This window comes from Saimiri boliviensis, chromosome 14, assembly GCF_048565385.1.
Source record: "Saimiri boliviensis isolate mSaiBol1 chromosome 14, mSaiBol1.pri, whole genome shotgun sequence".
Taxonomy (NCBI): domain Eukaryota; kingdom Metazoa; phylum Chordata; class Mammalia; order Primates; family Cebidae; genus Saimiri; species Saimiri boliviensis.
The window spans coordinates 16,485,236-16,511,676 of record NC_133462.1 but is presented as its reverse complement, the minus strand read 5'-3'; the positions used below and the strand labels follow the sequence as shown (position 1 = coordinate 16,511,676).

Below are 26,441 nucleotides of genomic sequence, written 5' to 3'. Positions count from 1 at the left end.
AGGCAGAAAATCAAGGAAAACACAGATCCCCAAAGGAGTGGTTCCACTTACGAGTAACAGAGTGGGGAGGCGTCCCGGGAGCTGACAATTTTCTTTTGTGGTTACACAGGGACTTGCTTAGATGTTACACTCTATCTACTATGTGAAATTTGTTTTATGTTATCTGTATTTTATGATAAAAGAAGTAACTGTACAAAAGAACCCAGGGTCTGGGAGTCCAGATGACCCAGAGGAGCTGAAATTGGGCCTCCTGGCTCCCACAGCAGGACCCTCCCCTGCCTCCCCAGCAAGGCTGGCCTGCCTCAATTTCCCCCTCAAAAAGGCCCAGTCACCCAAGGGTAACAAGGTGCAATATCAAGTCCAGAGGATCCAAGTTCAATCTCAGGCTCTGCTGTTTCTTGACTTTGCAGCCAAATGCAAGTGACATCCTCAGAGGGTTTTGTACAGCAGACGGGAGCAGGGTGGCACAGTTCCAGCCCCGCAGCCCAGGCAGGGGATGAAGTTTGGGGGAGTATGTTTGACTCGGCAGGGGAGAAATCTGAATAGGAATAAAAATTGCCACACTTGCTGGGCACGGTGGTTCGTGCCTATAGTTCCACCTACTCGGGAGGCTGAGGTGGGAGGATCGCTTGAGCCCAGGAGCTCTGGGCTGTAGTGCGCTATGCCAATCGGGTGTCCGCACTAAGTTCAGCATCAATATGGTGACCTCCTGGGAGCAGGAGACCACCAGGTTGCCTAAGGAGGGGTGCATCGGCCCAGGTTGGAAACAGAGCAGGTCAAAAATCCCGTGCTGATCAGTAGTGGGATGGCGCCTGTGAATAGCCACTGCACTCCAGCCTGGGCAACATAGCGAAACCCCATCTCTAAAAAAAGAAAAAAAAAAAACTGCCACACTCAGTGGTCGGCTCTGAGCAGGGAGGTGACTGAAGAGGCCCCCATGCGGGCTCTGACTGCACTGCTGGGTTTATTTTTTAAATAGCTGCCAGGTGGATGGATTATCACTGACTAATGCTATCTTTATGTCTCTAACACTAATTTAATTTAACATTTCTTTTTTTTTTTTTTGAGACGGAGTCTTGCTCTGTCACTCAGGCTGGAGTGCAGTGGCACAATCTCGGCTCCTGCAACCTCTGCCTCCTGGGTTCCAGAGATTCTCCTTCCTCAGCCTACTGAGTAGCTGGGATTACAGGCATGCGCTACCACACCTGGCTGATTTTTGTGTATTTAGTAGAGACAGGGTTTCACCATGTTGGCCAGGCTGGTCTTGAACTCCTGGCCTCATGATCCACCTGCCCCGGCCTCCCAAAGTGCTAGGATTACAGGCGTGAGCCACCGCACCTGGCCAAAACTTCTTTAAGACATTATTATTTCCATAATCGGGCTCATGGGTCTTATTTCTCAATGGTTTCCAAACAGAGGCCCCCTCAGAAGCTTCATCTTGCAGGACAGGGGTCAGATCCATGAGAGGTGACTTATATGATGTGGCCAGGACTGAACTGGCTGATCCCAGGCAGAGGGGAGCAGAGAGAGGTGTTCAGGGAGCCATCCCATCCTGGCTGGGCAACCTTGGGAAGGGGGTGGGTCCTTCCGAGACTCAGTCTGCTCATCTGTAAAATGAGGGTCTTGTGGTTCTGGCCGCTAAGGGGGCTGTGAGGCCTCCATGAGTACCAGCACTCTGCCTACACCCCTCCTGCAGCCCAGGGCCCTGTGACCACCTGAGTCATCTCCCACCCCTCCTCCACTCGAACCCTCCCGTGCTTCCCCCAGCGTAAAAGCCAAAGTCCCCACAGCAGCCCAGCACCCTACACAGCCTGCGCCATCCCCCTTTGCTTCTCTGAAGGCACTTCACTTCAGCGGTGCCTGCCCCCTCAGCTGCCAGGACACACCAGGACACCCCACTTCAGGGCCCTCAGGTGGAAACTCGGGCCCCACCCTACGCTTTTCAGCCTCTGCTCACATTGCTTTCTTGAGAAGCCTTCCTAACCTCCCTAGGCAAAGCACGCCCACCCTCCCTCCTCTCACCCTTACCCTTCACTTTCCCCTAAGCACCCATCACCACCGACATTACTGTACACACGTGTTTGCTTAGGCTGACTGCCTGCCTCCTGCACCGGAATGTCAGCTCGGTGAGGGCAGGACTCTTGGCTGCCTTGGCCACAGCTGGAACCCCAGAGCTCTGTGCGGTGTTGGGTACAGAGTGGGTACTTAATAAGCATCTGTGGAATAAACATGTACAGAGTGAAGCCCTGTGTCCAGAACAGGCTCAAAATAAGCTCAATTCCTCTCCTTGCTACTTGCTAAGTCCTTTTTCTCTCGCCCCCTCTCACTGACCTGGTTTCGATGCCAGACAGCACAGATGGGCTAGGGAGGCAGGTGGGGAAGCAGAGATCTGCGTCTCCAGGAGCAGGAGCTGGTGGGTGGGGCTCCTTCTCCTTCCTGGCGCTGCGGAGGCTCACTGGGGAGGTGGCAGCGACCCCCTCAGGAGCCTCTGTCCCCTGCACTCAGATCTGTCCCTTTCCAGACAGTGCCCAGAGGAAGACTGGCTGAGGACGTTTTTGTTTTTGTTTTTTCTTTCTACTTACAGAATTCACTGTATGTCTCCTTCAGGAGATAAATTCAAAGACAACAGAAAGCGGAACGTGGTGGCTCACGCCGGCAATCCCAGAACTTTGGAAGGCTGAGGCAAGAGGATCTTTTTTTTTTTTTCCCTTTCTTTTTTTTTTTAATAGAGATGGGGTTTCACTATGTTGGCCAGGCTGGTCTCAAACTCCCGACCTCAGGTGATCCATCCACCTTGGCCTCCCAAAGTGCTGGGATTACAGGCATGAGCCACCACGCCCAGCCAGCAAGAGGATCTTTTAAGACCAGGAGTTCAAGACCAGCCTGGGTAACATAGCAAGATGCCCACCTCTACAAAAAAATCCAAAAATTAGCCAGGTGTGGTAGCACACACCTGTAGTCCCAGCTACTTGGCATGCTGAGCCAGGAGGACTGCTTGAGCCCAGGGGGCTGAGGCTGCAGTGAACTATGACTGCACCACCACACTCTGGACTGGGAGACAGAGCAAGACCGTCTCAAAAAACAGACAAACTAAAAAAAAAAAAAAAAAAAAAGGCCGGGCAGGATATCTCACACCTGTAATCCCAGCACTTCAGGTGGCCAAGGCGAGAGGATCTCCTGAGCACAGGAGTTTGAGACCAGCCTGGGCAACCCGGTGAAACCCTGTCTCTACCAAAAAAATAAAGATAAAAAAATAGGCCAGGCGTGGTGGGTCACGCCTGTAATCCCAGCGCTTTGGGAGGCCAAGGTGGATGATCACCTGAGGTCAGGAGGTCAAGACCAACCTGACCAACATGGTAAAACCCTGTCTCTACTAAAAATACAAAATTTAGCCAGGCATGGTGGTGGGTACCTGGAATCCCAGCTACTCGGAAGGCTGAATGAGGCAGGAGAATCACTTGAACCTGGAAGGTGGACGCTGCAGTGAGTTGAGATGGTGCCACTGCACGCCAGCCTGGTTACCAAGTGAGATTCTGTCTTGGGGGAAAAAAAAATTCAAAAATAAATAAAAATAAATTAAAAGTAGTTAGGTGTGCTGATGTGCACCTGTAGTCCCAGGTACCTGGGAAGCTGAGGCGGGAGGCTGGCTTGAGCCTGGGATGCAGAGGTTGCCATGAGCTAAGACTGTGCTGCTGCACTCCAGCCTAGGTGACAAAGCCAGACCCTGTCTCAAAAAAACAAACAAACAAACAAACGAAAGCCGAAGACCACGGGAACTAATGGTGTAACAGGCAGCATCTGCTGAGCTGGTGGGAACTCAGGAGGAAAGGCACCTGGGACAAGAGAGGAAGGAATCAGCTCCCTCACCTGCCACTGGCCATTCACCACTCTAGAAACTGCTCCAGTGTCTTGCGAGGGCATTTTGGAAACATTGATAAAGTGGAAAATGCACATGTGCTTGGAGGAATTTCTCCTGCGGAAAATGCTAGTGCCGGGGCACAGAGGTTCTAAGGTGGGAGTTCTCAACCTAAGCGCTAGTGACATTTGGGGATACAGAATCCCTGATGAGGGGACTCTTCTGTGCCCTAAAGAGGTTTAGCAGCATGCTGGGTCTCTACTCACTAAAGCCAACAGCACACCCTCCCCTGGTTGTGACAATCAAACGTGTCTTCAGTCATCACCAAATGTCTCCCGGGGGTACAAAACCACCACCAGTTGAGGATCGCTGTCCTAAGTGTGTACTGCTGAAATAGAGCAACCTGGCAACAACCTGAAAGCTCAGAACAGGGGTCTGGTGCTATCACAGTGGTTAATACCATGACTCCGCTATAAAGAGCAAGGCTCGCATAGCCCATACCAGGCACCAGGCCCACTTGAGTGCCTTGCACCTATCAATATAACCCTCACCGCAACCCTCAGTGGCTGACGTGCCTATTGTCTCTACGTTAATGAGGAAACCGAGGCACAGAAGTGAAAGGACTTGCCCTGTGACCTGATCTCAGTAAGTACAGGCGGCCCTGCTCCCCCATGACACTGTGCCACACAGCCTTGAGGGTTAGGCAGATTCTGATTGGGGTCCTTGATTCTCCACTTTCTAGTCTCTCAAGCCTCTGTTTCCTCCTGTCCCCGAAGGGACAGACAGCAGTGCTTTCATCACAGGGTCACACAGGGAAAGGCTCAGCACAGCACCCAGCACGTGGAAGCGCTGGACACGCAACACAACACAGCCATCCCGAGCACAGAAACACAGAAACCAGCCCCACCATGCCAACACTGAGACCATCAGCATTCGTTAACGAAGGCTCTCGGCAGGACAGAACTTAAGTGGGATGTCTTTTCTGAAACACACACAGGCACTCCCCTATCACCTCAATTCTACAATACATAGATTGTTTCACATGCTGACATCACTGAGATTGACAAGCACCTCCCAATCTCTGGATAGAACTCACCTATCGCATTCTTTTCAGAAAAGCAGTTACTGGATCAATAACCGACCTTATAGGGCATAGTGTCTTAGACTTCAAGGCATGAGGAAGTATGTGTTCAAATGTTACATGCACAGAAAAAATAAATCTGAAGGAAATCCACCACACTAAAGAGGCAGACGTGGGTGCAGGAGTCAAGGCAGCCTCAGGAACCAAATGCCAGCATTTCAGCCCTGGCTGTGTCACCCGCTGTGGGACCTTGGGAAAGTCACGTTCCCTTTCTTCACCTCTGTTTCCTCATCTGGGTATTAGAGATAATAACCACACATACCTCTAATGCTATTGGGATGGGTCAGTGAGTTAATCTACATATAGTCCTCCCAACAGAGCCTGAAAGAGCAACTGCTCAACACATAACAAATATTATCATCATTGGCCGGGCACCGTGGCTCACATCTGTAATCCCAGCACTTTGGGAGGCTGAGTGGGGTGGATCACTAGGTCAGGAGTTTGAGACCAGCCTGGCCAATACGGTGAAACCCTGTCTCTACTAAAAATGCAAAAAATTGTAATTCCAGTATTTCGGGAGGCTGAGGCAGGTGGGACCACCTGAGATCAGGAGTTTGAGACCAGCCTGACCAACACAGAGAAACCCTGTTTCTACTAAAGATACAAAACTAGCTGGGCGTGGTGGTGATTGTCTGTAATCCCAGCTACTCGGGAGGCTGAGGCAGGAGAATTGCTTGAACCCGGGAAGCAGAGGTTGTGGTGAGCAGAGATCGCACCACTGCACACCACCCTGGGCAACAAGAGCAAAACTCCATCTCAAAAAAAAAAAATTAAAAGCAAAAATTAGCCGGGCATGGTGGCGGGTGCTCTTAGTCCCAGGTACTCAGGAGGCCGAGGCAGGAAAATCACTTGGACCTGGGAGAAGGAAGTTGTAGTGAGCCGAGATTGTGCCACTGCACTCCAGCCTGGGGGACAGAGCCAGACTCCATCTCAAACACACACACACACACGCATGTATATACACATATATATACACACACACATATATACATGATTATCATTTTTCCTCTGATAGGTGGAGACATAGGAAACTTCACTTTCTATATTGTATGTTTCTGAACAAGTGAATTTTTTTACCTATTATGCCTCCTTGGTGAGAGGGTAGCACTGAAGAGACTTTTTTTTTTTTTTTTTTTGCCAGAAAAGGTCTGTTACTTAAAAAAAAAAAAAAGAGAAACTTTTTTTTCTTTTAAACACCACATGCTCCCCACACTCGCCCCATCTGTCTGCTTGGAGCAGGTGGGACTGGAGGCAGGTTGAAGCTGTGGGCAGGCTGCAAAAGAAACGGGGACAAGAATAAGCACAGAGCAGATTCCTTCTCCTCCCTGCCCCCCCCCCCCACACACACACCTTCCCCCTCATGCCACCCAGGGCCTTACAGCACCCACAGAAATCTATTCCATCAGTATTCTAGTCTGCCTGGCCACGGGCTCCAAATATTCCAAAAGCGCCATGCTGTGGCCAGCAGGATCCTCCACACACAGCTCTGACCCTGTCTCTCCCCAGCTCGGGACTTCTCCCCAGTGCCCATGGATCCGGCCCAAAGCCCTAACAGAGGCTGCCTGGGCCCATCTGCCATGGCCCTGCCTGCTCTCCAGCCTTGCTGGTCTGCTCGCACCAACACACAATCTCCCCTTCTCCTGGCCCGGTGAAGACTCCGTGCTCTCCCACCCCAGGATCTTTGCATATGCTATACCCCCTGCCCCGCACTCTGTTCATCTCCCTCAGGGAGGCCTTCCCTGTCCGCCCCCTCCCATGAGCAGCTGACCCTCAGAATTCAGCCTTCCCTTCCCCTCATAGCATCTGTCTCTGTCACCTGCATGACTATGTGGGTAATGTCACCTCTCCCACTGAACTGTGAGTTCCACAAGGCAGGGACACAGTCTGTCCTAGCCCCCACTGTGTCCCCAGCTCCACTCAGCACAGGGATGGGCCCGCTGCTTTCATTAATTCCAGGTGGGAGTGGCAAACAGAACCACAGCATTTGTGCCAAGTGAAGGTTAAAAAAAAAAATCCTACATTCATTCATTCCACAAATATCACACCAACTCTGTGTCATCACCGCTTGGGTTACCAGGGATTCAGCAGTGACCAAAACAGCCATTGGGGAGTCGAGGGGACGAGAAAACAGGCAGCAAAATAAAAACAAACATATAAGCAAATTAGACAGGCTATCCAAAGCTGACAACTATCATGGAGAAAAGTAGCACATGGAAGATTCAGTGCATGGGAAAGGGAGCAGGGGTTTCCGATTTTACACAGGATGGTGACAGAAGGAGACAGCGAGGGCTGAGCAAAACCAGAAGCGAGTGAAAGAGCCAGGTGGACACTAGGGAGGAACACTGCAGGCAGTGGCGGGGAACAGGGCTGAGGTGTACTCCAGGTGCCCTCAGGAGCTGGTGAAGGGGAGGGCCGGGAGAGGTAGCTAGAGAGGAAGCCAGGGACCGCTGGGCAGGGCCTCGGGGGCCACTGTCAGCACTGTGGCTCTTATTTGGAGTGAGAAGGGAACTGTCCGCCTGAGGCAAGCTGGGCGTGGGGGAGGGGTGGCAAGTGGAACCCCTTGTACACAGAGCAGGGCAGGACTCCTCAGGGAGGCAGACTTCCTCTCCAGGAGCTGTCCCCAGAATGAGCCCTGGGCACCGGCCTGATGGGCTCGCCACGCGCCTCACTTGAGAACCATGAGGACCTACATGCGGCAGATGAGAAAACCAAGGATGGCAGAAATTTGGTGAATACCCACATCGAGAGACGGCAGGGACACGGCCACGGAGCCCAGACCCCCGTCCTCCGAGCCCTGAGCTGCCTCCACCTCCCTCTGCCTTTGCTCCCAAGAGAAAGAGCCACCTCCCATCTTGTGTTGCCTCTTCCAACACCCGAGCCAGCCCTCTCTCACCGTCCCTGATATGCACACGTGCGTGGGACCCCTACAGTCGGGCTTCATGGGGCATCCCTGACCCGTGTCACTCTGCATCTCTACCACCTCCCTGGGAGCTCCGGGACAGGGCCGGGTGGCAGGAGGAGAAACCAGTGGGTCTACATCGTGACTAATACTCAGCAAGCACTCGCAAAGCGCCAGCTTGTGTTACTACCCCCATTCCTCACATGGGAAAACTGAGGCCCGGGGAGACAGAGTCACACACACCACAGTCACAGCCAGTGGGTGCAGCAGAGGGGCCACGACCAGAGCAGAACTGACCCACAAACCTTTCTGTGACAACAGAAATGTGGTTACTGAACATTTGAACGATGGCTAGTTCGAACGATAACTGAAGAACTGACTTTTTGCTTTCATTTGATTGCAATTAATTAAAATTTTAAAAGCTATACATGGCTAGTAGCTACCATTTTGGAGTGCAACTCTATGGAATCCCTGCTAACCAGCACTGAGAGTCTAAAGGCAGGAGGTGGGGGTGTGACTTTTGCACACTACAGCCCATCTCTCCCGTATCCCAGCGCAGGTTACCCGGGGAATTGGAGCAGGACTCAGGCCCAAATGCACACCTCTAGTCAACTCAAATACTGACTTTACCACTTCCAGGCTACACAGGTCACTTCTCTGAACCTCAGCTTCCGCATCTGTAGAACAGAATCTTTTATTTATTTTTTTTTTTTTGAGGCAGAGTCTCGCTCTGTTGCCAGGCTGGAGTGAAGTGGCTCAATCTCTGCTCACTGTAACCTCCGCCTCCTGGATTCAAGTGATTCTCCTGCCTCAGCCTCCTGAGCAGGTGGGACTACACGCTTGTGCCACCATGCCCAGCTAATTTTTGTATTTTAGTAGAGACAGGGTTTCCCCACGTTTGCCAGGATGGTTTCCATCTCTTGACCTCGTGATCCGCCTGCCTCAGCCTCCCAAAGTGCTGGGATTACAGGCATGAGCCACACACCCGGCCTGTAGAATGGAATTGTAACACCAATCTGCCCAAGCCCACATTTATGTTATCTCAAAAGAATTTATGGCCGGGCGCGGTGGCTCAAGCCTGTAATCCCAGCACTTTGGGAGGCCGAGGCGGGTGGATCACGAGGTCAAGAGATCGAGGCGGGGTGGATCACGAGGTCAAGAGATCGAGACCATCCTGGTCAACATGGTGAAACCCTGTCTCTACTAAAAATACAAAAAACTAGCTGGGCGTGGTGGTGCATGCCTGTAATCCCAGCTACTCAGGAGGCTGAGGCAGGAGAATTGCCTGAACCCAGGAGGCGGAGGTTGCGGTGAGCCGAGATTGCACCATTGCACTCCAGCCTGGGTAACAAGAGTGAAACTCCGTCTCAAAAAAAAAAAAAAGAATTTTTGTAGGCCAGGTACAGTGACTCATGCCTGTAATCCCAGCACTTTGGGAGGCTGAGGCAGATGGATCACTTGAGCCCAAAAGTTCAAGATCAGCCTGAGCAAAATAGGGAGACCCCGTCTCTACTAAAATTCGTTTTTAAAGATTAGCCAGGTGTGATGGCCCATTCCTGCAGTCCCAGCTTCTCAGGAGGCTGAGATGGGACGATCACTAGAGCCCACGAGGTCGCGGCAGCAATAAGCCATGATGACGCCACTGCACTCCAGCCTGGGTGACAGAGTCAGACCCTGTCTCAAAAAATATGAAAAATTAAAAAAAGCTAAGTTTTCTGATAACCATCCGTTGTCCTGGGGACCCAATGAGATGGTCTCACACACAGCTGGTGACAGGGCCGGTGCTTGAAAAACAGATGCCAATTACCTAAAGAACTCTGAAGTCAGGGACTGTCCTGAGCCTGTAAGAGCCATAGAGTAGCAAGCTAATGTTACTGCTGTCACCAGTTGGTTCTAAAGAAATCATCCTATGTCCAAAATCCCCCTATTAACTTTCTGAAAATATCGTCTAAATGAAAACACATAGCTGAAAAAAGTCAATGCCCTGTAGACACCTCTGCCCACCTCCCAAGGCCTTTGAACACCAGTTTGAGAAGCTGGGCTGTAGGGGATCCTGTCTCCAAAGCAGAATACGGTCTGCTTTCTCCATCCCTGGCAGCACCTGAATCCAACCAGCTCTCTCCCACACAGGCCCCTCCCCACCCACCTGTGTCCCTCCTCTTTGGGGATAAAGCTCTGGCTCCCCACCCAGCCCAGGCCCTGAGCCCTGCCACCCTGCTCTCTCCCTCTCCTCCACTCCCCCGGCTCCAGTCACAGGGGCCTGCTGTTCCACCAGCACATCCAGATACTACCCTCCTAGCCCACCTCCTCGGGCTCTCTGTCATAGGGGCTCCTCAGCAGCCTTCCCAAGCCCCTCTCCCACCAGGTCCAGTTGATCTCCGTTCCCTCCTTCAGCCACAACAAGCACTCATAGGCAAATACAACTTCTCTGCCTCCCGAGACCCCATCCAGAACTACACGTGGCAGACAGTAGTGACTCAATCAGTATTTGTTGACAGACGGAATACACAAACGACCAAGAACAGCCATGGGCTGGCTCCTGAGGCTGTTTGGCAATCAGACCACACTGCAGGCAGCCGGGAGGGGATGCCTCCCACCCTCATCCCTTCCCCCTGGGCTCTGGGAAAAGGAAGGGCCAAGGTCGTGGTACTGGGGGTGGAGAGAAGCAGCCACACCCCACCTCCCGAGCAGGCAAGGAATGGAGTCATTTCTGGATGACTGAGGCCTACTTTGTGCCAGCTGTCTAGAAGAAGAGAAAGTGGGAAAGAAACTATGATGACCACAGCGACAACGCCAATCACAGCGGGCAGGGCAAGGAGACGAGGCAGTCTTCAAAAGGCAGCTTCACCGACAGAGCAGGGTTCAACTGTCCTGCCTATTACTGACCTCAGACAAATCCAATAACCTCCCTATACCTGTTTCCTGCCCGGTAAAATGGGGACAATTGTGACAGTGAGCTTCCAGGCTGTGGTGAGGGCGAATGAGAGCAGACACCTTAAACTGTGCAGCGGTTCCCAGCACAGAGAGGCGAACTACTCACGAGAACGACTGGACATTCTATGTGGCCTCCCGTGCCTCAGTTTCCTATCTACGAGATGGGGTGCTAACACTGCCCACCTCCAGGCTGCCGCGCAGGTGTGCTGAGCTAATGCGCAGTGTCTGGCTGGGCAGGAGTGCAGCAGTGGGAAAAATTCATATTCCTGTTCAGAACCCTCCCATCAGCTATCAGGCCCCACCACTCTCTCCCAAGGACGAGCCCGTGCCAGCTGCCCCACAGAGCCTCTTCTGTGCTCTCAGGTGCGTCAGTCCTGTCTGGCAATCCCCACGAGCAGCACTGGCCCAAATTCATCCCGTACCTCCTCAGAAGGCCTGCACTTTCCAACACAGCAGCTCCCGGCATCCCCCCACTGCCCCATTCAGCAGGAAGGTTCCCATTTACGGCTGAGCAAACTGCATGTTAGGGAGATGAAATCAAGCCCCAGGGTGCCACGGCCACCAAGAGGGAGTGCCAGGAGCAGGGTTCTCACCCACGTCAGCTGTCCCTGGGACCAGGTCACTCAGCAGCCCCAGCTGAGTAAGGGTACACCAATGACCCACCAGATCAGGAAGAACTCGAAGCCAGGCTGGAGAGGAGAACCGGGGAGCGGCAGCTGCCCCAGACCGTTCGGAAACGGCCCACAAGGGGGCAAACCAAGGAAGGCTTAGGTTTCTGGCCTCACCCTTAGAAACATCTGCGGACGAGCTTCTCCAGCAGGACAGCTGGGCTGGGGAAACTCCTGCAGAGACCTCTGACATCCATTGTCCTCTTGGCTGGCCCGGCTTGCTGTCTCTTGCTGGGCACACTCGGAGCACCCGGGCCCTGCTGTGGGTGCCGAGTTGGCAGTGGGTCCTGCCCCAAGGGGGCCAGGCTGCGCTCCCACCCAGCACCCCTCCCACACGCGCTCCCTCCCTCCTGGTCCCGCTCCCAGGCTGTCTCCCCTAGCTGGGCCTCTCGCTGCTTGGCTGGCTGTCCAGAAGAGCCTGCCATGGAACCACCCCACCGTGCGGCCCGGAGGCCTGTGGTCGAGGGCCTTCTGCTGAGAGCTCTGGGAAGCTGAAGAGAGGCCCAGGAAGGGGTGTTCCTGGGCCCTCCAAGGGCTTGGAGCTCAAGTCTGAAAGACATTCTTTTCCATCCCAACCCATCCCAGGGGGCTTCTGGAGACCCTAGAGGTTTGTTCTGAGGGGTTCTGCTCCTTCTAGGAAGATACCCTGGAACGCACCTCAAAAAACAAACGCCAGGGCACCTGCTCCTGCAAGATAAGTAAGACCAGCCTGAGCCACATAGTGAGTCTCCCAGCTCCACAAAAAAAATTTAAAAATGAAGATAAGCCTTAGGGATGAGCCCACGGGTGGGATCAGAAGTCACACGCACCAGGGGCTACCGAGCTGTGCTGGGGGAATCTCTGGAGGCCCAGATTCATAGCCTGTCCCCAACACTTCCTGGTTGGGGGACCCAGCACAAGCTAGAGGCTCTCCAGGCCTCACCACCGTAAAGCAGGAATCAAAGAAGAATCCTCCTGGGTCTAACGGGTCTTCACCCAGATCTTCCCATGGCTCCCTCACAGCACTCCATCAGTCCCTGCCCACAAGTCACCTTCTCAGGGAGGTCCTCCCTGATCACCCAGCTACAGTGGAGAAACAGGGCCACACTCTCACCTGGCCCTCATTTATTTTGCCTTCATAACATCAACCACACCTGATGCCCACCAGAGACACGTCTGCTGGGTGCCAGTCACAAGGCCTGGCCTTTCCAATTCCAGAAGAGCACCGGGAATGGTGCAGGCCTGCAGGCCCACAGCGGAGTGGAAGCAGGGTCAGCGGGTGCTGTCTGTATCAGATGTGGACTGCTGCTCTGCGTTGCTATTCAGTATTGGTCCAGTTGGTTGGGGTGGGGAGGGACGGGTAGAAAAATCGTCCCACTGAGCCTCCTCGCCTCTGTCCCTAAAAGTAACAGCCACGGGCTCTAGGGAACACGGTGTGAAAACCACAGAGAGGGAGGCAACCCTCGGGCCTTTGCTGGCTCCAAGGCAGTGATGCTACTTGAGGGGAAGTGGGAGGCCTGTGAAACACCCCGCTCGGCTCAGTCAAATCTCCCCACATCCCCAGGCAGGAGCCTGTGACTCTCTCGTGTGTCACCGGCTAACACGCTAAATCTGACCAGGCTGCTCCTCCTGCAACTCCAAGCTCCTTCTCAGACAGTCCACAAGGCTCCCAGTGACAGGCCCTACCAGGCCCACAGCCCTGGTCTGGTCTCCTCCCTGCTTCCTCACTCTGCCAAGCCACACAGGCCTCCGTGAGGCTTGTCCCTGCACCTCACCAAGCTCTGTCCTCCCTTCAGACCTTTGCACTGTGGTTCCCTCCACCTGGAGGGCTGTTCCTTCTCCTCCCACCCCACATGACTGCCTCACCTTGCCAAACTGGGATCAGCTCACAGGCCCTCCCGGAGGCCACCTGCATCTAAAGAAGCACCCAGTCGTCACCTGATTTGAATTCGCTGCCTAGCACCTCCCCTCTACCAGCTCCTTGCTTATTCACGTCTCAGGTGGGTGTCCCTCAGCCCCATGAGGATGGAGACTTTGACAAGTACACTGTTGCATTCCCAGTACTGATGCAATGCTGGCACATAGGAGGTGCTCAGTAAATGGTGGCGGATGAGTGAAACCTTTTCCTCAGTTCCACAATGCCCTCGGGATCAATCCTCACCACTCCCCCAGGCCCACAGGCCTGCAAAGCACAGCTACTGCTGACTCCTGCAGGCATTTCTGCTGCCCCCCTGCCCAGGCACAGCCTTCCCGCCACTCCCAGAGCTGTGGTGGACTGGGAACCAGGGGCAGTGGCATGCACCTGTAGACCCAGCTACTCAGGAGACTGAGGTAGGAGGATCGCTTGAGCCCAGGAGTTCAAGACCAGCCTCAGCAACATAGTGAGAAGCCTGTCTCCACAAAAAATTTAAAAATTAAATGGGTGTGGTGGTGTGCACCTGCTGTCCCAGCTACTCAAGAGGATGAGGTGGAAGGATCACCTGGGACTAGGAGGTCAAGCCTGCAGTGAGCTGTGATCACACCACTGCACTCCTGCCTGAGTGACAGAGTGACGCCCTGTTTCAAAAGCAAAAAAAAAAAAAAGCACAGAGCCTGACCTCTGAAAAGACTTGAATGTGTCTACCCAGGAGGGGCTCAGGCTGCAAAGCCACTGTGTACAAGAGGAGTGGGCCCAGGAGCTGCCCTCGTCAGTTCTGACTTGATTGCATGTCTCCCCCAACCTCTGTTTCTGCATCTGGAAAACTGAGATGCTAATTTGGGCCCTGATCTCCTCCTAGTGCTCTCTGACATGGTTCTGTGGACTCGCAAGGGCCTTCAAAGTCCTGGCAGAAATAGTAAGAATTACAGTTGCAAAGATATACCGATGGCTCACCATGTGTCGGACACTCTTCTTAGCGAGGAGACGTTTCTGGTAGGCTTACTGTATGCCAGCACAGTTATGAATGCTTCCCACAAACCAGTCCACTCAGCCTTCACAACAATCCTATCAGGTGAGAATTATCATCATCCCCATGACACTGATGATGGAATGAGCTCAGAAGGGTTGGGGAGCCTGCTCAAGGTCACACAACCATGGAGTGGCAGGGCTGCATTTGAACCCTGTGCTCTGACTCGCTTCCATGCAGCTCTTCACAGAGCTGGAAACCAGACATTAAAAGTGCTGGATCCTAGCTGGGCCAGGCTGGGGAGTTGGATCCCAGAACGCTCAAGGGGACCAAAGGTAGGAGGTGGGGGAGGCTGGATGCCTTGGTTCCATAACAACATAGTCATGACTGCCAACCGAGACTTACACAGTGCCAGGTACCATTCTAGGAGCTTCTCATGGATTAATTCACTGAATCCTCACGGCAGCCCGAGGTGGACATCCTTCGGGGACCACTGTATGGGAGTGAACATGGTGGTCCAAGGACACACAGCTAGAACCCACTTCGCCATCCGGCCACAGGCTAATGTAGCTCCCCGAAATCTGTGTCACCTGCTGCATGGCTCTCTTGCTGTCTTCTCCTGCTCCCAGCACACACCTGCCCAGGGTTAAAGGATGCCTGGACTCAACTCTGAGGAGGCACCAAGAAATGCTGGACTGGCTGTAGGCAGAGGTGCTCAGTGCAGCCCGAGGCTCAGGAGTGGAAGGAAAGACGTGGGACACAGTCACCTCGGTCCTATGCCCTTCCTTCCCTTCACCCAGCCTGGGACCTGGTGAGCAAGGAATACATGGCACGAGGGGCCCACTGACCTGGGTTCAAATCCCACCCCAGCCCCCACAGGGTCCGATAAGACCTAGGGGAAGGCAGCTTTTCCTCTGAACTTCCAATTTTGGATTCTGCAAAAAACGGACACAAACACCATATAAAGCCACACACACAGGGCTAGGCAGAGTATATGCTCACAGACAAAAGCCACTGCTCCAATTTCTCCTTGACAAGAGGAGCTGAGGCCAATCACACCTCTACCACTACAGCTATGAGACCTCAGGGCCATTTTTGCACTTCACAGCGAGTGAAATGATTCCTCGTCTGTAAAATGGTATCACAGTAGCTCATAGGTCTTCATAAAACAGGCCTAACCACAGGTGTGTTCTGAGACTTCAGTGAGGTCACATGTGCAAAAGGCCTGTCGCAGGCCTGGCATAGGGTGAATGCTGTAACACTGGGCATCCACTAGCTCTGGAAATGCTTTGCCTCTCTGAGCCGCTGTTTTCTCATCTCAAAGGGGGAGCATAACACCAGCGCCTACCGCTCTAGAATTCAAGTATTCAGCAAGTTTATCTATATGAAGCATTCCAAACAGTGTGTGGTCCACGGAATGCACAGTTACTATCAGCCAATTTCATGATTACTGTTTTCAGGCTGCTGTGAGCCCCATCAGGTAAACCCTCTAAAAGCTGGCAGAAGGAGAGGACCAAAGGAACAAACCCCTAATGAAGAAAAATTCTACAGAGCCCCCCACTGCCTTACAAACTGTGGGACCTCTCTCTCCAGGAACCACGAGGCATGGAAACCAGTCTGCTTGGAAGTCACCGCTGCTGACCAGGGGCAACCGTCTGCCCCCTTTGACCACATCACCAGCCCAGGTCTGCTGGGTCAATCAGGGACTGCAGCCAGTCCTCTGGGAACTCCAGGCCCAGAGCAAAGGCTACAGGGCAAGCCAAGGTCATGATCTGGCCTAGGGAGCAGGGACACTGGCCACAGACCTCTGGAGCTGGCTGCTCCCAGCACCAGCCCACAGCCCACAGCCCACAGTAAGACACCAGATCCATGGGAGACCTGACTGTCCCAAGCCCTTCACAGCAGTCTTCCTCCCTTGGCCAGGCTGGGGCAGGCTGGGGCAGGTTGGGCCAGGGGCACCCCCCTCCAAGTCCCCTTGGCCTATGGAAAGAGGAACAGCTGGCAAAACAGCTTTCGGCCTCACTGCAAGGCCAACTGTTATTGCCTTGGTGGGGAGCGTAAGCACGATGTATGACTGAGCTGGTAACCCGGAGACACAAACAGCTTCGTGGCCAGCGATGGAGGAGCATGCAGTGGTCTGTGTTGGTTCCTGGACCCTTCACACCCACTGCCAACCAAGGTCAGCCCCCGACTGAACTCCTGCTGCTTCTCTGGGAAGGGAGGAGTAGATGAGGTTGAAAAGCAGCCCATTGGAGGCCCTAGTTACCCCAGCCCACGAGTCTTGCTGAGCCCCAGTAGGTCTCCAAAGGAGAGGAAAACGTCCTCACAATCCTAAGATCAAGATGCCCCTAGAAAACTTGCCCCGGGGGGAAGAGGTGTTCCCCCAAACACTGCTTCCTCCCAAGTCTTAACAAGCTGGTCCAGGGGCACGGCTCCTCAAATCCAAGCCCAATCCCTCTTCCTCTTCCAAATGCGGAGCCTAAAGCTCAGACAACTTCAGTGACTTCTAACACATCTTTCCTCCCTCCATCATGGAAGGAAAGAACTGTTACTGCCTGGTGAATAATCTGAGAGGGTAATGGAATCAGAGCACTCCATGGTCCAGAGCACCCCAGTCACCATGCCGTTCTCGCCAAAGTCATTAAGTTCAATGAAGGCCGAGTTCAGGGTAAACCCCCAACCCCACACACGTCAAATACAGAAGGCAGAAACCCCTCCTCAGCACTAGGCATAACAGTCCTCCCAAAACGCGCCCCTAAAACCCACGCGCCCCTGTCCCACCCTCTCCCAGTCCCTCAAAGATGACAAACGTTACAGCCCTCTGATTTGGGCTCCCCTACGTTCTAAGCAGGGCTCCCCCAGCGCTGCGGTGATATAACCCAACCACTCGGTACAGCCGCCTCCGCAGAAGCCCCCACCCCCGTGAATACAGTACAGAAACGGCTTCCACAGCGCCAAAAAGGTACAGCCCTCTACACTTGATGCGGCGCGCCCCCTTGATGGTTTAGCCCGCGCACGCCAGGCACCATCTCCCCGCCGCGGCCCGCGGGTCCTGCCCCCGGCCCGCGCACGCTGGGGCCTGCACTCCCGGCCCCGCACACTCGCGGCGCTCCCCCCGCCGCCTCAGTGGTACGGTCCGCCGCCACCGCCCCCGTTCCCCCTGAGGCTAGTCCCACCGCCCCCGCTCGGCCACCCCAACTCAGCTCCGGAAGGGGGGGCTCGAGGGCCGCGGTTCCCCCGGCGGGCACGGTGGTACAGCCCATCGCGGCACCGCGGGGGGCCCGGACGCGACCATCGCGGAGGGGGGAGAGCTCCGCGACACGCGCTGGCGCACTCACCTGTCACCGGCGGCCGCCCAGCCTCTCCGGCGGGGCTCTACCCCCGCCCATCGCCACGCTGCGCTGGTTCCCGTTCCTTGTGTTTCCCGGCGGTGGCTACGAAGGCAGCGGCGGCGGCGACGCCTCCTCCGAGCCAGGTCCAACAGATCGCTCAGCGCGTCCCCCCCGCCCCCTCCCCCCAGTCCCCGCTTACCGCCCCCTCCCACCCTTGGCGGAAATACCGCCCTTTCGCGCCACAAACAGGAAGTGACGTACAAAGCACCGGAGACGGACTCGGAGACAGCGAGAGCGCAAGCGCAGGGCAGGGAAGGAGGCGGGTTCACAGCAGGACGCCTGCGCACATTAGACAACTTTGGGCCAGTGTGGGTTAGACATGGGCCCGGCTAAGGCGTGAGGCGGAAGGCGAGATGGGGCTGCGCAGGCGCACTTGGACTCCGACGCCGGCTTTCCCTAGGGACTCGCGGCCGCGATTATTTCCCGGCCGCCGCTGGCTGTATTTACATACACCTTGGTCTTGTTTGACTCGGGGTTCTGAGGCTCTTAAAGGACTCCAGAGCAGGAGTTAGGAGGGGTTTCCTTTTCAGTGTGCTCGTCATGGTTGAACTCAGGCTCTGAAGCCACGCAACCCCAGATTTGAATGTCCTCCTTTCTGGTGACTGTAGGCAGAAGTCTTGACCGTTTTCTGTGCCTCAGTATCCACATCTGCTAAATGGAAACATCATCGCTGTGTCGCTGGCTTTTGAACTCTTTTTTTTTTTTTTTTTTTTTTGACGGAGTTTCGCTCTTGTTACCCAGGCTGGAGTGCAATGGCGCGATCTCGGCTCACCGCAACCTCCGCCTCCTGGGTTCAGGCAATTCTCCTGCCTCAGCCTCCTGAGTAGCTGGGATTACAGGCACGCGCCACCACGCCCAGCTAGTTTTTGTATTTTTAGTAGAGACGGGGTTTCACCATGTTGACCAGGATGGTCTCGGTCTCTCGACCTCGTGATCCACCCGCATCGGCCTCCCAAAGTGCTGGGATTACAGGCTTGAGCCACCGCGCCCGGCCAAGCTTTTGAACTCTTAATGTAAACAAAACGGTTTTTACCAATTAGTTCGTGACTGCAAAATAATAATGCCACCTGCTCTCGTACATATATTCCAGTGAATCTGGGATATAACATTTTATACTGTAACTTGGGCCCATAAAGACCTTTAAAACCCTGCGGCCGGGCGCGGTGACTCACGCCTATAATCCCAGCACTTTAGGAGAACGAGGCGGTGGATCACGAGATTAGGAGTTCGAGGCCAACCTGGCCAACATGGTGAAACTCCGTCTCTACTAAAAATACAAAATTTAGCTGGTTGGGGTGGTGGGCACCTGTAATCCCAGCTATTCAGGAGGCTGAGGCAGCAGAATTGCTTGAACCTGGGGGGCAGAGGTTGCAGTGGGCTGATACCACACCATTACACTGCAGCCTGGGCAGCAAAGCAAGACTCCCGTCTCAGAAAAAGAAAAGAAAAAGAAGAACCTATATGATCAATCATTATTCTTACTGCTCTTACATAAACAATCAGATCATGTTTAATAAGAAATTAACCTTATTTTGCAACAAATTGATCTTTGTGTTTTTGAAACAGGGTCTTGCTCTGTCACCCAGGCTGGAGTACAGCACAGCCTCCACCTCCCAGGTTCAGACAATCCTTCTGAGGTCAGCCTCCTGAGTACCTGGGACTACAGGCATACACCAACATGTCTAATTTTTTTTTTGTATTTCGTTTGCCACCACGTCTGATTTTTTTGTGTGTTTTTTGTAGAGATGGGGTTTTGCCATGCCGCCCAGGCTGGTCTCCTGGACTAAAGCAATCTGCCCTTGCCTCGGCTCCCCAGCTGCTGGGATTATAGGCATGAGCTGTCACTCCTGGCAAGCAACTGATCTTATTGTGATTCTGTTTCGCAGAAATGGGGGCGACTATAGAGAGAAAAATTATGTTTCAGAGGAAAACGTTAGTGTATCCATTATTAGATTCTAGTTTATTGTTTTGGAGGGTTTGTTATTTATCTGGAAACTTGACTGGATCCTGAATTCTTTCAGTTTTCTCAGATGTCTGGCTATGACTCTCCAAACTGACATTTCCAGTTTTTCTCCCACCCTCTGACTTGGAGTTACTGAAATTAAGACTTCCTTTTTTTTTTTTTTTTTAATCACCTGGGTGCAGGTGGGCTAAGGCCAAAAAGGGCGTTAGCCAAGACTTACTTTCCTGAAGGCTTGCAAGCTAAAACTGGAAGACTTGATAGAGACTTAAGAGAAATCAACCACAAACACTAAGGTATAGACCACCTTCATGCCTACTAATATACAAACTAATCAGAAAATTTACTGAGGCCAGGTGTGGTGGCTCATGCCTGTAATCCCAGCACTTTGGGAGGCCGAAGTGGGAGGATTACCTGAGCTCAAGTGTTCGAGACCAGCCTAAGCAACATGGCAAAACCTCATCTCTAAAAACACAAAAATTAATCACGCGTGATGGTGATCCCTGTGATCCCAGCTCCTTGGGAGGCTGAGGCAGGAGACTCACTTGAACCCAGAAGGCAGAGGTTGCAGTGAGCCAAGATCACACCACCATACTCCAGCCTGGACAACAAGAGCGAAACACCATCTGAAAAAAAAAAAAAGAGAAAAAGAAAGTTCACTGGAACCCCCTGATGCAAATTGCAACCAGGAAATCTGTCAAATTATCACTGCCTGCCCCTACTCCAACTGAAGATACTTCGAGCCCAACATCTAGAAATCATCTCAACTAGCTGCCCTCCAGGCTCAGAAACTAGTTTACAGAATGCCCTAAACATTAACTAATCTTTTTCTTTTGTTTCCTCTTATTAAATACCTGTTTGCGCTTGTGCCAGACAGAGGCCTGACTTTGATGGGAGCCCACCTGCCACACTGCCTCCTGGAATGAGACAGAGCTGTTTAATTGGACTGAGCTAGTCCCAGGTCTCATACTATTCAGACACTAACCTGATATTTCTCTCATCCACCACCAACTCAACTTTTAGTGTGTGGGACTTCTTTTTTCTTTCTTTCTTTCTTTTTTGAGACAGGGACTCGCTCTATTACCCAGGCTGGAGTGCAGTGGCACAGTCTTAACTCACTGCAACCTCTGCCTCCCGCGTTCAAGTGATTCTCCTGACTCAGCCTCCCAAGTAGCTGGTACTACAGGCGCACACTACCACAGCCGGCTAATTTTTGTTTTTGTATTTGTAGTAGAGATGGGGTTTCACCATGTTGGCCAGGCTGTTCTTGAACTCCTGACCTCAGGCGATCCACCTGCCTCAGCCTCCCAAAGTGCTGGGGCCTCAGCCTCCCAAAGTGCTGGGATTACAGGTGTGAGCCACCGCGCCCGGCAGCAAGGGGGACTTCTAGGAGAAGTTTCAGACAGGAGAAAGGAAGAAGTTTGAGAAATGCCATCCCAAAATATGCCCCTTTGCAATGCTGATTACTTCAAAGGAAGGGAACCTGGGGACAGCAAGGGCAGGGAGGGACTTTCTCTGACTTTCCCTTTATCTGCCCAAGCAGGGATCCTCCAAAAGGAACTCCACAGGCATGAATCCCCTCCCCAGGAATCTTCTCAATCAAGGGAAGATGAACTCAGATCACAGGAGAGGAGACTGAAGGCTGGCACCACACCCTGACCTATTCTTCTGGGACATCTTTTCTTATCTAAGAGACATAATCTGCATAACAAGACAACTTTGATTCAGCATACACTTCCTCCCTGCACCTTCCCATAACCTGTCTCGCCACCACTTCCCAGAAGCCCCAAGCCCCTCTTCTTTCCTGTAGCTCAGGATGCTATATAAGCGTCAATACTCTGACCCTTCTTTGAATCACATATATTGTGGGGCTCCCGTGCATACTTTCATAATTAAAATGAGTTTTTTCTTCTGTTAATCTGCCTTATGTCAATATGTAGCCCAAAGAACCTAGAAGGGTAGAGGGAAGCCTTTTTTTTTTTTTTTTTTTTTTCTTGAGACAGAGTTTTGCTCTTGTTACCCAGGCTGGAGTGCAATGGCCTGATCTCAGCTCACCGCAACCTCCGCCTCCTGGGGGTTCAGGCAATTCTCCTGCCTCAGCCTCCTGAGTAGCTGGGATTACAGGCACGCGCCACCATGCCCCGCTAATTTTTTATATTTTTAGTGGAGACGGGGTTTCACCATGTTGACCAGGATGGTCTCGATCTCTTGACCTCGTGATCTACCCGCCTCGGCCTCCCAAAGTGCTGGGATTATAGGCATGAGCCACCGCGCCCAGCAGGTGAGGGAAGCCATTTTTTGCTCCCCTACACCAGGCACATAGTTGGGACGTGGGGATCAAAAAATCTTCGTTGACCAAAGGTGGTTTATTTATTTATTTACTTTGAGACAAAGTCTAGCTCTGTCATCCAGGCTGGAGCACAGTGGCACCATCTCAGCTCACTACAACCTCTGCCTCCCAGGTTCAAGCAATTCTGCCTCAGCCTCCCGAGTAGCTGGGATTACAGGCACATGCCACCATGCCTGGCTAATTTTTTGTGTTTTTGGTAAAGATGGAGTTTCACCATGCTTGCCAGGCTGGTCTCGAACTCCTGACCTCGTGATCCACCCGCCTCAGCCTCCCAAAGTGCTAGGATTACAGGCATGAGCCACTGCACCCAGCCAGCCAAGTGTGGTTTTGATTAGGAAGGTTAAAGCTCTGTCTGGGCTGATTTTTATTCCAGGTCTGAACTTGCCTATTTACCAAGAGTTGGCCAGGCACAGTAGCTCACGCCTGTAATCCCAGCACTTTGGGAGGTTAAGGCGGGCGGATCACTTAAGGCCAAGAGTTCAAGACCAGCTTGACCAACATGGTGAAACCCCCATCTCTACCAAAAATACAAAACTAACTGGGTGTGGTGGCACGTGCCTGTAATCCCAGCTACTCAGGAGGCTGAGGCAGGAGAATTACTTGAACCTGGGAGGCGGAGGTTGCAGTGAGCTGAGATTGTTCCACTGCACTCCAGCCTGGGCAACAAGAGCAAAATGCCATCTCAAAAAATTAGCCAAGTGGGCGTGATGGCATGCACCTGCAGTTCCAGCTACTTAGGAGAATCACTTGAACCCAGGAGGCAGAGGCTGCACTCAGCCAAGACTGTGCCACTGCACTCCAGCGTGGGTGACAGAGCAAAGCTCTGTCTCAAATATACACATATATATATTTACCAAGAGTTGAATAAAACAATCTCTCAACCTTCATTGAAAAATGCGCACTTACTAGATACAGTCCAAGGAACTATATCCATGACCTCGTTAAATATTCCTGCAGGCACAAGTCTCTGTAAGGCCTATTTTGCAGAAGTAAACAAAGGCCCAGAGAGGGGAAGTCTCTTGCCAAACATTCTACATCCAGAATGTTGTGACTCCCTGATCCATTCCTGGTGATATCTCAGGCCAGCCTCACGCTTTCACCACAGTTCTGGACTTCTCTGTGAGGGTCCAGATTTGAAGGACAGCAAAGTCCCATTTTTTGCTAAAATGGGTAGATCTGAAATAGTAAAATCCTTACAGCATAGCCTCCCACATTATTAGGAGAAACTGAGATAATATTAACACCACCTGATCTTTTTTTAGGTCATCAAAAAAAAATTTCACAGCTGCCTAGTGATTTAGAAACTCTATTCACACTTGCCACAAGATGGCGCCACATGAGCTGGCCATCCCTGCAGAAACCTAGCTTATGTCTTGCTGGCATAAAGTCTTCTACAGGAATTTGGGGGACCATTCTATTTTAACATTCATTGTCTAAAAGGAAGCTCTTACACAACACCTAAATGTAACATGTTAAGGGTGTCTGGGAAAAGATAAGTAAATGCAAAGTGTGATCCTGAATTGAATTCCAAGCCAGAAAAAACAGCAATAAGGAACGTTATTGGGACAACTGATGAAATTGGAACATGAATTGTGCATTAGATAAAAAGTATCACATCCATATAAATTTCTTTTCTTTTTGAGACTGAGTCTCACTCTGTTGCCCAAGCTGGAGTGCAATGGTGCGATCTCAGCTCACTGCAAACTCCACCTCCTGGGTTCAAGTGATTCTCCTGCCTCAGCCTCCCCAGTAGCTAGGCTTACAGGCGCATGCTACCGTGCCCAACTAATTTTTGTTATTTTTAGCAGAGATGGGGTTTCACTACGTTGGTCAGGTTGGTCAACAAATAAATAAAACAGGGTCTCACTCTGTCACCCAGGCTGAAGTGCAGTGGCGTGATCATGGCTCACTGCAGCCTCAAATTCATGGGCTCGGTCAATCCTCCCACCTCGGCCACCTGAGTAGCTGGGACTATAGGTGTGCACTACCATGCCTAGCTAATTTCTTGTATTTTTTGTAGAGAAGGATTTCACCATGTTGCCCTGGCTGATTTCAAACTCCTGGGCTCAAGGGATCCACTCACCTCAGCCTCCCAGAGGGCTGGGATTACAGGCATGAGCCACCATGTCTGGCCTCAATATCCACTTTTAGATATACAAATGTTATACATTCAAACTTATAAAACAGGCGGAGGTGGGGAGAATTCATATGGAGGTTAGAGTGGAAGCAGGTGTGAGAGGGTCCTGCAGAAGAAAACACGGCTGCCAAAGTGTGTGAGTCCATCAGCAAGTCTGGCCTGGCCTTAGCTGTTGCAGGAGGCGTGGTGAACTCTGCCTTATATCATGTGGAAGCTAGGCACACAGCTGTCACCTTTGACCGATTCCGTGGAGTACAGGACATTGTGGTAGGGGAAGGGACTCACTTTCTCATCCCGTGGGTACAGAAACCAATTATCTTTGACTGCTGTTCTCAGCCACGTAATGTGCCAGTCGTCACTGGTAGCAATGATTTACAGAATGTCAACATCACACTGCGTATCCTCTTCCGGCCTGTCACTAGCCAGCTTCCTCGCATCTTCACCAGCATCGGAGAGGACTATGATGAGCTGGTGCTGCTGTTCATTACCACTGAGATCTTCAAGTCAGTGGTGGCTCGCTTTGATGCTGGAGAACTAATCACCCAGAGAGCTGGTCTCCAGGCAGGTGAGCAATGCCTTATGGAGCGAGCAGCCACCTTTGGGCTTATCCTGGCCGACGTGTCCTTGACACGTCTGACCTTTGGGAAGAAGTTCACAGAAGCGGCAGAAGCCAAACAGGTGGCTCAGCAAGAAGCAGAGTGCCAGATTTGTGGTGGAAAAGGCTAAGCAGCGGAAAAAGGCGGCCATCATCTCTGCTGAGGGCAACTCCAAGGCAGGTGAGCTGATTGCCAACTCACTGGCCACTGCAGGGGACGGCCTGATGGAGCTGCGCAAACTGAAGCTGTGGAGGACATCATGTACCAGCTGTCACACTCTCATAACATCACCTACGTGCCGGCGGGGCAGTCTGTGCTCCTCCAGCTGCCCCAGTGAGGGCCCACCCTGCCTGCACCTCCAAGGGCTGACTGGGCCACAGTCCTGATGATTCTTGACACTGCCTTCCTTCTGCCTCAATCCCAGAAATCACTGTGAAATTTCATGATTGGCTTAAAGTGAAGGAAATAAAGTAAAATCACTTCAGATCTCAAAAAAAAAAAAAAGGAACATTCCCTGTAACTCTGCAATTTTACTCTTAGGTATTTACCCTATGGATATGTTCACAGATGAGCAAAATGTTATATATACAAGAGGCACCATTTGTGATAGAAAAGGACTTGGAAAACGCCTAAGTGTCCATAATTATAAGACTAGTTAAATACATCATGATGTAGCCACATAATAATAGAACACAACTTTTTTTTTGGAGCTAGAGTCTCGCTGTCACCCAGGTTGGAGTGCAGTGGCACAATCTTGGCTCACTGCAACCTCCACCTCCTGGGTTGAAGTAATTCTCAAGGAGCTGGGATTACAGGCGTGTGCCACTACACCTGGCTAATTTTTGTGTTTTTAGTAAAGACAAGGTTTTCACCACGTTGGCCAGGCTGATCTGGAACTCCTGACTTCAAGTGATCCACCCACCTCGGCCTCCCAAAGTTCTGGGATTACAGGTGTGAGCCACTGCACCCAGAATAGAACGTTTTATAATAAGAATACACAACAAAGGCACAGTGGCTCACGCCTGTAATTCCAGCACTTTGGGAGGCCAAGGCAGGCAGATTGCTTGGGCCCAGGATTTTGAGACCAGCCTGGACAACATGGCCAGACCCTATCTCTACAAAAAATTAAAAAGTTAGCCGAGCACATACCTTTAGTCCTAGCTACTCAGGACACTGAAGCAAAAGGATCGCCTGAGCCCAGGAGGTCAAGGCTGCAGTAAGCTGTAATCGTGCCACTGCACTCCAGCCTAGGCAGCAGAATGAGACCCTGTTTCAAACAAGCAAACAAATAAAAGTGGATATTGAGAATAATTAGGTCTGTTTGAAGAATATTCTGATTTCTCCTCCAGTGGTAATGGCTAGTAGGTTCAGCCACATAATCAGCAGCCACTTTATTTCTCTCTCTTTTTCCTTTACTCCCAGGCTGGAGTACAGTGGCTTGGTCTCAAGTCACTACAACCTCTGACTCCTGGGTTCAAGCAATTCTCCTGCTTCAGCCTCCTGAGTAGCTGGGATTACAGGCGCCTGCCACCATGCCCGGCTAATTTTTGTATTTTTAGTAGAGATGGGGTTTCCCATGTTGGCCAGGCTGGTCTCGAACTTCTGACCTCAGGTGATCCACCAGCCTTGGCCTCCCAAAGTACT

The 26,441-nt window shown here is 52.2% G+C and overlaps 1 protein-coding gene, 1 long non-coding RNA gene and 1 pseudogene across 4 annotated transcripts in view; 2 read left to right on the top strand and 1 right to left on the bottom strand.

Annotated features, from left to right (window-relative positions):
• The window catches only part of AKT2 (AKT serine/threonine kinase 2), a 55,947-nt gene extending 38,071 nt beyond the window's left edge, over nucleotides 1-17,876 (bottom strand). For 2 of the 3 annotated variants that reach the window (XM_003943160.3, XM_010331005.3), the window contains exon 1: nucleotides 17,701-17,876. The gene's annotated coding sequence lies outside the window, so the exon portion shown is untranslated. Of the gene's footprint in view, nucleotides 1-11,615; nucleotides 16,185-17,700 lie in introns of those variants that run through there. The other variant, XM_039466596.2, reaches the window with a different exon arrangement.
• Nucleotides 16,156-21,648, top strand: LOC141581267 (uncharacterized). The gene is made up of 3 exons (XR_012513832.1): nucleotides 16,156-16,541; nucleotides 17,214-17,324; nucleotides 21,258-21,648. It is a non-coding gene; the product is annotated as an uncharacterized LOC141581267 (long non-coding RNA).
• A 1,582-nt stretch (nucleotides 21,649-23,230) lies between these two features.
• LOC101039251 (prohibitin 1 pseudogene) lies at nucleotides 23,231-25,134 on the top strand (annotated as a pseudogene).
• Nucleotides 25,135-26,441: the final 1,307 nt, after the last annotated feature.